Raw genomic sequence first — 9,815 nt, 5'->3', positions numbered from 1 at the left:
TTGAACAAATCACAGACCTTCTGGGAACCCCCATTTCCAGCCTATCAAGTGAAAATAATAACACTTTCACAGATTGGCCTAAATTCAGCAAATGCTCCGTGAGCAACTCTACATGCCAGGATAAAGCGGCAAACAAAAAGTCGATTTTGTCTAACGCCCCCTGCCCTTTTGGAGCCTCTGTTCTATGGAGTGAGTGAGGGAGACAGCAGATGCCTCCTGGGTCGTTGTACAGGCTGAGCAGAGCACGACATGGTCTGAAGTAGGTTTCTCTCAGCCACTCTGGCTCCTGTAAAGGGCATACCGTTTCTGATACATAAGTATTAGCTTTATTATTATCGAGGACCAAGACACCACAGCTGGGACTTCCTCCCCCATGCTTACTAACTGCCACCTCCTCAGAGCTTTCTTGGGCACAGCTCGGAAGTCCCCCACTTGGCCAGCACTGTCACACGGTCTCTAGACCTCATGTCTCCCTCTCCCGATGTGCAGCTCTTTTTCTCTCTTCCCTTGGTCTGAGGCCCAGAAGGTTGGGCAGATGCCCTCATCCTTCTCAGGCCCTGGTCCTCTGCTCCTTTGGCCCTGTTAAGAATAAATACTACTTCTATTTTTCCTTCCTGGTCAGCCCCTTTCCTCTCTCTGATCCTCTGTAACCCGGCTCCCAAACTTTTCCATAGATTCTGCTCTGGACTTTGGACCCACAGCTCCAGCAGACCCTGAAACCCTCAGGAACTGTTCAAAAACTCTGGTCTCTATGTCTCTTTTTAATTTAAACTCTCAGATCCTGGAGTTTCACTGCTGCCTGGGTTTCTCACCATCCCCTTTAAATAACTGCACAAGAAACTTCTGTGATGGAGACTTCTCACGTAGCCCTGGGATTCCGCTCCTAGCTCAGCTATGTCGTAGTATCCTCACTCTACCCCTGGCCACCTCGCCCCTGCCCTACCTCTGAGTGTAATCATCACTGGTCCTTCTGCTGATTTTTCCCCCACTCACATCCTCCGTCTAGACATCTTCATTACCCGCCCTGTCCCTATCAGCTGCTCTTGGGCTGATTCAAATACTCCTAAATCTGCTTAGCTCAGCGTTTCACTCAAACCACTTCCCTCTACTGGGCTCTATCACGGAAGGGGTCAAAGCCCTCATCCTTCCTGCCTGTCTGAAGGACTTGCTATAGCCCACAAGACACCTGGACAAAGAGTAAAAGAAAGAGGAGGAATTCTGCCCTAGAAAGCTCAACCTTTCAGGGGCCTTCACAATCAGAATGGGTTGGCCATGCTTTGTGGGGACAGAGGCCACCCCGTCAACACAGGATCTCCTGCTGTGGACCTCAGTGTCTTCTCTTGTCCCAAACAGACCTGGTTGAAGTTCAGAGTCCATAGATGTCACCCCCGGGGGAGAGGGAGTCCCATCCAGGTGCATGAAGTCCACCCCACATTGATGCGGGGTACAAGGGACCACAGGCTCTGAAGCGCTTATCAAACAGATTCATCTTGAGCCCCTGTAGCTTAGGACCAGTGCTTAGGATCCTCCTCAGACAGTTCTGTCACCCCTCTGAGGTGGGAAAAAGAGGGGACTTAAGTCTGTCCAGGATGTCAGGGTCAGCCCAAGGGCACAGATCACATTGGGATCTCGGGGTGGTGGGTAGATGACAGAGACACTCTGGATGGGAGGGGACTTCAGGAGTGGCTCTGGGTCTTTGCAGAAAGCTGGCCTGGAGTAGCTGAGGTTATGGGAGGGGGCAAAGGGGCATGACATCTGCCCCACAAGGCTCCTCAGCACCTTTCTGTGAGAGGAGGATGGCTCAGCTGCCCGCTCTGGCCTCCTGAGGGGTGGGCTGGGTAGGGGTGGTGGGTTGAGCATTCTGTGCGTGTGGTAGAGGGAAGGGAGGGAGCTCTTGAAGGCTGATAGCCAAACAGAGCTCCCGAGACAGGTGTTTGGTTCCTGACAGCCAGGTACCCGGGGGCCAATGCTAAATAACCTTGTGGGAGTCAGGCCTGGGGACACTGTGTGGGGCGTCCTCCAGGCTGCTCTGCTGCTCCTGCAGCCTCTGATGCTGGGTGGACAGTCAAGAAAGCAGAGACCCCTGGGGACTAAAAGACCCTGGGAGGCCCAGGGGGCAAGGCCCACTCTACTCTCTTGGGCCCTCCCAGGGAAGAGGAGGTGTCAGGACTTGATGGAGGGGAGTCTTGGGAAAATTCTTACCATATGCCAGTGTCCTGGAACCTCAGTGTTTCAAAGCTCTCCAAGCCAGGAGCCATCTAGAACCCCGATGCCCACCCAGTCTCCCGTGCTGGGCAGACTGGGCCATACCAGTGCTGGTGGGCATGTGGGATTCAGGGGTCTCTGCTGGTCTGTGCCAGTCCAAGCACCATGTCTTCCCTCCCTTTCTCCTGGAGCAGCACCTCCACAGCCAGCCTCAGAGGCTGACGTGGCCTCATAGCTTGTCCGAGGGCCATCATGGGGGTGGAGGTTAGGGCAAGATAGGAGGGGGAAAGAGGTCCATGCTGATGCTTAGTGGGGCTTCCTCACAGGCCCCCAACTCGCCGAGAAGGCTTTGCTTTGCAGTAACAGGTCACAAGAGTGCCCGAAAGGACTGGGCGAGGGGACGGAGAGCTCACCTGGAGCTCGGCTGTGTAGAGAGCAAATGTGCTTAATCCTGTGTTGTCACTGAAGTTTGGGGGCACGGGGATCAGGAAAGAGAGGATAAGGCAGAGGAACAGCCCACCCCAAGGAGAAGAACCAGAAGTGATCACTGCCAGATTGCAGCCTAAGGCTGAGAGGCCATGCTGGTTAAGGCCCTACTGGAAATAAATGTGTCATTCTGGAAGGGACGGGCCACATGCTGGGCTGACTGGAGGTGCCAATACAACCAGGTAATACTAATGAGGCCTTAATACATGCTAGACACCGCTAAGCACTTTTCACACGTTATTGCATTTAATTGCCATAACCAATAAGAATTATTAGTATCTCCATTTATAAAGCAGCAAGCTGAGTAACTTGCTAACCTCTTGAGCTTGAACGAGTTGGTCAGCTTACTTCTTTGTATTCTTTGTTTTATCTTTGGTGTTCCTAGGCTTATAGAAGCATCACCCTGATTTCTGCCTTCATCTTCACATGGGCTTTCCCTATGTCATAGCTCTACATCCAAATTTCCTCTTTTTATAAGGACATCAGTCATATTGGATTAGGGCCCACCCCAGTGCTTCAGCTTAACTCATTACATCTGCAATGGCTCTGTTTCCAAAAAGGTCACGTTGTGAGGTACCATGGTTTAGGACTTCAACCTCTGAATTTGGAGTGGAGGGGAACGCAATTCAATCCATAACACTATTTAACATGTAATCTGCTCTGCACCAAACATTGCGGTCACATTTGACTTTCATGACAACTGCACAAGGCAGGAGTATGTATGATCTTCATTTTTATAGATGAAGACTCTGAAGTTCAGAAAGGTGAAGCAGTTCACCCCAAGGCACAACTAGTAAAATGAGGCACCGGAATTTGAACCAGATTAACCATGAATGACATGTGATCACTTTGGTGTAGAGAGTGCCTGGGGGAGGAGGTGGTAAGTGGAGAGAAACCAGAGCCCTGGGGAAGGGAGGACTCTCGTGGTGGAATGAGGGGCAAACCCTGGGTCCACGGCTACCTTGGTCTCCTCCTCAGGGACAGCCATCCTCTTCCAGGCTGGGAGTTTCTGCATGAATGAATGAATGATGGATCTGGAAATGGATCAGTGATGGAATGAATGGGAAGGGGTCAGTTCCTATCAACACTAAGAACAAGGTGGCTCATTTTCCCCAGGATTCTCACTTTTCCAGGCCTTTCAGGACTATTTCTTAAGTATCCACTTCAGGGACCTATATATGACCCTGAATGAGAGATGTGGGGTGGGCAGGATGGGGGCAGGGTGAGCCACAAGGCCCTGGGGAACCTGCATGGTCCTGCAGGGTAAGAGACCTTGCTCCTCTTCGTCCCCTTCCCGGAAACCTACTCAGGGGCTGCTCCCCGTGGCCCCACTTTCTCCATCTGGGCCACCAGGGGACACAGGCTGGGTTCACAGGGTTCAATCAGGTATTGGTGCTGCAGGGGAGGGTGAGGGACAGCAGGGTGGAGACCAAGGGAACTGTCACCCTGATTAGTGTGCTGAGCACATCTGCAGAGCAGCTGCCATGTTCCCCCGATGCGGGCCTCCTGGTAGGAGGAGCAGAGCCTGGCCTTGGGACTGAGCTTGTTTTCAGAGTGCCCTGGGAGGTGGGGCTGGTGGCAGTCGATGTGGAAGGGGAGGCCTTCCCTCAGCTGCTGGCAGGGCCCGGAGAGCCCCATGTGTGTGCATTCTGTCCCCAATGCCTCACCCTGGTCTGGCCACCCCTCCTGCACCTTGCGCACCCCTCTGTGGGACTAGGGATTTGGCAAAGACTGTTGTAGAGTCAAGGGTGCAGAGGCAGAGAGGTAGGGAGGCCTGAATCTCACAGGAAAGACCTTACTACAAGGAGCTCAGAGTCTCTGAGGTGCAAGAGCCAGCATTGGGGTTGGGCTGAGGGTCTCTTCTGAGAATTCTCAGACATCGTACCTTCCACCTCTACTTTGGACTGGAGCTTGGCAGGCAGCAACTCTGGCTACTGGGCATCAGCTGGAGTGAGGGGCAGCAGCCTGGGATGAGGGTTAAAGGGTAGAGCGCCCCTTATTATGCTTCAGCTTTCCCTCCACCACCAAGGGCTGAACTCTGACCTCCAAAACACCCAGTCTGGGCCCTTGTGGAATTCTGAGTGAGTGTCAGGAGGCCCATCCCCAGTGAGGGAACTGACCCCTGGTGTGTAGGGAACCCTAGGTTTTCACCTCATCCCGTGCTCTGCCTGCTCCCTGCTCTCAGGTTTATTCCTGATGATTTCCAGGTGCACTCACAGTGGGATTCTAATAGGGACCCTCCACTTCCTCGTCAGGGCCACTGGCTGAACCAGGAAGGCAGAAGTCTTCAGTATCCCTCCACTTCCAAAGCTTCCTCATCTTCAGATCCCCCGACTCCACACTTCATCCCTGTGTCTGCCTTCCAGCTGGTCCCTCCAGGAAGGGGAGAGTAGCCACCATTCCCACTGGGCCCCGCCCCACAGCCTGTTGGTCCCTGGGGGCAGAGGGGAAGTGGGCCAGCTCTGGGGTCTGCACTGGAGGTATTCGAGGTGCGGGATGGAGCAGCAGGGGCAGATGCCAGGCAGCCTGACCACAGGGATGCCCATAAACTGTGCCCAGACTTTAGCATACGTGTCCTCTTGTACCCGAACATCTGTCCTGACTCATAAAATCCAAGGTGACCCCAAGGGCTGTGCAACCCCACAAAGCTCCAGCAAAGCTGCAGCCTCTGTATGGCTCACTGGGGCCACCGTGTGGCCAGCCCAGTGTCTCAATCCTGTTTCCTTGTGGCCTCCTCATCGAAGGCCGTCCTTCCTCAGGCAACTTTCCTGCCCACAGGCTCTACTCAGGCTCTTTCCTAGGGACAGCTCACCTAGGTGGGACCGGAAGGCAGTATAGTAAGCTGTCCACAGCTAAATGGTAGAGCAGCCACTAAAAAACTAACTCAAAAATATAGTAAAAAAAATACTTTAAATGTTACACTAGAAAATATTCACTTAATGCTAAAGAAAGCAATCTAGGAGAAACAAGGGAACAAAAAACATCAAATATTTATAGAAAACAAGTAAAATGGCAAATGTAAATACAACTCTGTCAGTAATGAGAATGGATTAAATAGTTCAATCAAATAGCAGAGATCATCAGACCAGATTAAAAAACAAGATCCAACAATATATTGTCCATAGGGTACACATTTTAGATTTAAAACAAATTAAAAGGGATAGTTCCATAGAGTAGTGGTTAGCATTACACGCAGAAGGTCTTGGGTTCGAGCCCCAGCAGAACCATGGCCCATACCCCGGAGGTGCCAGGCCCCGGGTGTGCCAGGTCCCAGGAGCTCACCGCGACTGTGTGGGAGGAGACACCCCGCCTTCAGAGATCCAGTTCTTAAGGGGAGACAGCAACATCCGTAGGTCAGGGTTAGAAGTTGGAGGGGTCGGAGGGGGGCGCTTAAAAACAAACAAACAAACAAACAAACAAAACAAATTTAAAGTAAAAGGACAGAAAAAGATATATCATGCAAACAAAAAGGTATTAAAGATAAAGAGGGACATTTTATGATGATACAAGGGTAATTCACCAGGAAGGTGACAATTATAAACATATATGCACCTAACAGCAGAACCATAGCTTACACCACATACAAAAATTAACTCAAAATGGATCAAAAACCTATGTCTAAGAGCTAATACTATAAAACTCTTATAAGAAAACATAGGGATAAAATTTTCTAAACTTAGTTTAGGCAGTGGTTCTTTAAACGTGACAGCAAAAGGACAAGCAACAAACGAAAAAGAGAGATAAATTGGACTTCATCAAATTTAAAACTTTTGTGCTGCAAAAAACACCATGAAAGAAAATGAAAAGATGACCCACAGAACAGGAGAAAATATTGACTAGCCAGCCATATACCTGGTAAGGTATCTAGAATATATAAAGAACTCTTACAACTGAATAATAAGAAGACAAATAACTCAAAACAAATAACCCATTAAAAAATGGGCCAACTATTTGAATAGGCATTTCTCAAGAGAAGATATGTAAATGACTAATAAGCACATGGAAAGACGTTCAACATCATGAGTCATTAGGGAAATACGACTCAAAACCACAATGAGATACCACTTCACATTCACTTGGGTGACTATAATAAAAGAGTCAGATAATAATAAGTGTTGTTAAGGAAGTGAAGAAATTGGAACCTGCATGTATTGCTGGTGGGAATGTAAAATGGCGTATCGGCTTTGGAAAACAACTTGGCAGTTCCTCAAAAGATGAAAGATAGAGTTACCAGATGATGCAGCAATTCCACTCCTGGTTATATACCCAAGAGATATTAAAGCATATGTTCACACAAAAACTTGTGCATGAATGTTCATAACAGCATTATTCATAATAGTCAAAAAGTGGAAATAACCCAAACGTCTATCCATTGAAGAATGGATAAGTTACATATGGTATATACATAAGATGGAATATTATTTGGCAATTAAAAGGAATCAAGTACTGATACGTGGTTCAACATGAATAAACCTTAAAACATTATGCTAAGTAAAAGAAGTCAGACACAAAGGACCACATATTGTATGATTCATTTACGTGAAATGTCCAGAAGAGGCAAATCCATGGAGAAATCTTGTGGACGAGTGCTGGCCTATGGCCGGGGAATGGGTGGTGGCGGAAAATAGAGGTGAACGCTAAAGGATACAGAGTTTCTTTTTCGGATGAATGAAATGTTCTAAAATTGATTGTGGTGATGGTCGCACAACTCTGCGAATGTATTAAACAACTGAGCTGTATATTGTAAACAGGTAGATTAATAGTATATGAATTATATCTCAATAAAGTTGTTTTAAAAAATAGAAGGTCACTGAGGTCACTATTAGGAGCCAGGGCATCTGATACCTCAAGATGGCCCCAGCTGTGGTTTTGATCCACTGGCCTCTGCCCCCTTGACACCTGACCCCTCTCTTCATATTACGTGGAAGGAACAGGCGCCATCCCCCCTCCCTCAGCTCCTGTCTCAGGTCTCGTTTGTCTCTAAACCGTGGGCTGGGGCTGTGGTGCTGGGTGAGAGCAGGCCCTTGCCCAGAGGTCCTTTGGCCCAAACTCCTGTGAAATAGTGTTTCCTCTTGCCTGTGTGTGTGGGAAGGCGGCTCCAAGCCTAACCGCCAAGGGAGCCAGGGGAATGCCTGAGGGGTGCCAAGCTAACTCAAAGCAGAGCCCTGGGCGAGTGCAGGGCTCTCACCAGCCTCCATCCTGGCCCTCGAAACCACGAACAGAGTTGGGCCAGTTTGGAGGCCGACAGCTCAACCCCTTGCCTTTGCCTGGGATCTGAATCCTGGGGCCCAAACCAGGATCACAAGCACAGGGGCCAAAGGAACCTCTGAGGCTCAGCAGCCTCCACCCAATCCTTGGATTTTATAATGGGATTGAGGCAATGGGAGGGGAGACCCCTGAGTGTGTCTACCTACTGGTACCTGCCAAACAACCCCCATAGCTATACCCTGAAATTAAAGCAAGGAGAGGCAGAGCTGGCAAGGTCGACCTACCCTCAGAGCACTCCCAGCCTCATGAGCAAGGGAGAGTAAGCCTGAATTGTGTAACTGAGTGAAGACCCAGGGCTGCTGCAGAAGGAGGGCACGGAGAAGCTGTTCTCAGTATGCAGAAAAGTCATGGGCGGTGAGAGAGAAGCAGGCATAGCCCTCTGTAGTGGTTTCGGGTCAGAGCTGGAGTGGACTGCCAGTTTCTCTACTCTCCAGCTGAGCAACCTTGGTAGAGCTGCTTAAACTCTCCATGCCCCGGTTTCCTTACCCGTAAAATGGGGGCTATCAGAGTAACTACTTCCTAGAGCATTGTCAGCATGAACCCGATAATCCGTGCGACCAACCTGGCCAGTGCCTGGCTCCCACTGAGTACTCCCAGCACAGTAGTCATTATCACTACCATTCAGGGACCGGGGCCTGGAGCCAAGGTTGTGCACCGCACAACTCTGGGGGCCTCATTCACATCGCAGCCATTGTGGATCTATTACTTTCCCAGCCAGTGGAAGGAAAGAAGTTGTCTTGAGAAGCTGCACGTTTCACTAATTTGCACAAAGGTGCATTCTGGTCTTAAGATGCACCGTTCAGTACAGTAGCCACTGGCTACATATGTCTATTTCTATTAAAACTAAAAATTCAGATCCTCAATGGCACTAGCCATAGTATGGGTGCTCAGTAACCTCATGGGACCACTGTTTTAGACAGTACAGATATAGAACATGTCCATCACCGCATTTCTATTGGACTATGATGGTCCAAAGCGGTAGCGCTGCCTAGAACCGCCAGAGGAGGTTTTGTTGAAGCTTGAGAGCAGAGCCAGGAGGGACAGGAGGAAGAGAAATGGGTGGGAAGAAGACAGAACTGCAGGCAGGAAGCCACGCGTATCTCCTCCCCTCTTTTCCTCACCTTTTTAGCTCCTCCAAGCCCGAAGGGGATCCCCAGGGATCAGTCTTTAAGAAAAGAAAATTGCACACCGACGTTCATAGCAGCATTATTCACGGTGGCCAGGACATGGAAGCAACCGAAGTGTCCTGCGATAGATGATTGGATAAAGAAGCTGTGGTACATCTATACAAGGAATATTACTCAGCCATAAGAAAAGACGAAATACCGCCATTTGCAACAACATGGATGGACCTTGAGATAGTCATGGTAAGCGAAATAAGCCAGGCAGAAAAAGTTGAAAATCACATGATGTCACATATATGTGGGATATAAACATAAAGGCAACAAATGAGCAGGACAAATAAACAGAGACTCATGGATGTGGACAACAGACTAGTGGTTACCAGAGGGTAGGGAGAAGGGGGAGGTGGGAAGGTAGATGCGGTAAAGAGGTCAAATATGTGGTGATAGAAAGAAATCCAACTATGGGAGGTGAACACACAGTGTAAATATATATATGCCTTACTGTTAAAGTGTACAGCTGAAACTTATCATTAACCAATGTCACCATAAAATTTAATTAATTAATTTAAAGAAGAAAACAAAATAAAAGAAAGTCAGAAAATAGTTTGGAGAAGCCCAGGCAGGAATAGGCAGAAGGGCAATTGGCAAGTTCCCCTCCAGGCTGGAGAACCTCGAGGCGGGAGGTCCCTGAGTGGGCGACGGAAATCTTCTGCCCACTGCCCACGTCCCGTC

The sequence above is a fragment of the Pteropus vampyrus genome, unplaced genomic scaffold (genome assembly GCF_000151845.1).
Source record: "Pteropus vampyrus isolate Shadow unplaced genomic scaffold, Pvam_2.0 Scaffold33, whole genome shotgun sequence".
Lineage (NCBI taxonomy): Eukaryota > Metazoa > Chordata > Mammalia > Chiroptera > Pteropodidae > Pteropus > Pteropus vampyrus.
The sequence above is the reverse complement of the archived record's forward strand: the minus strand, read 5'-3'. Positions refer to the sequence as shown.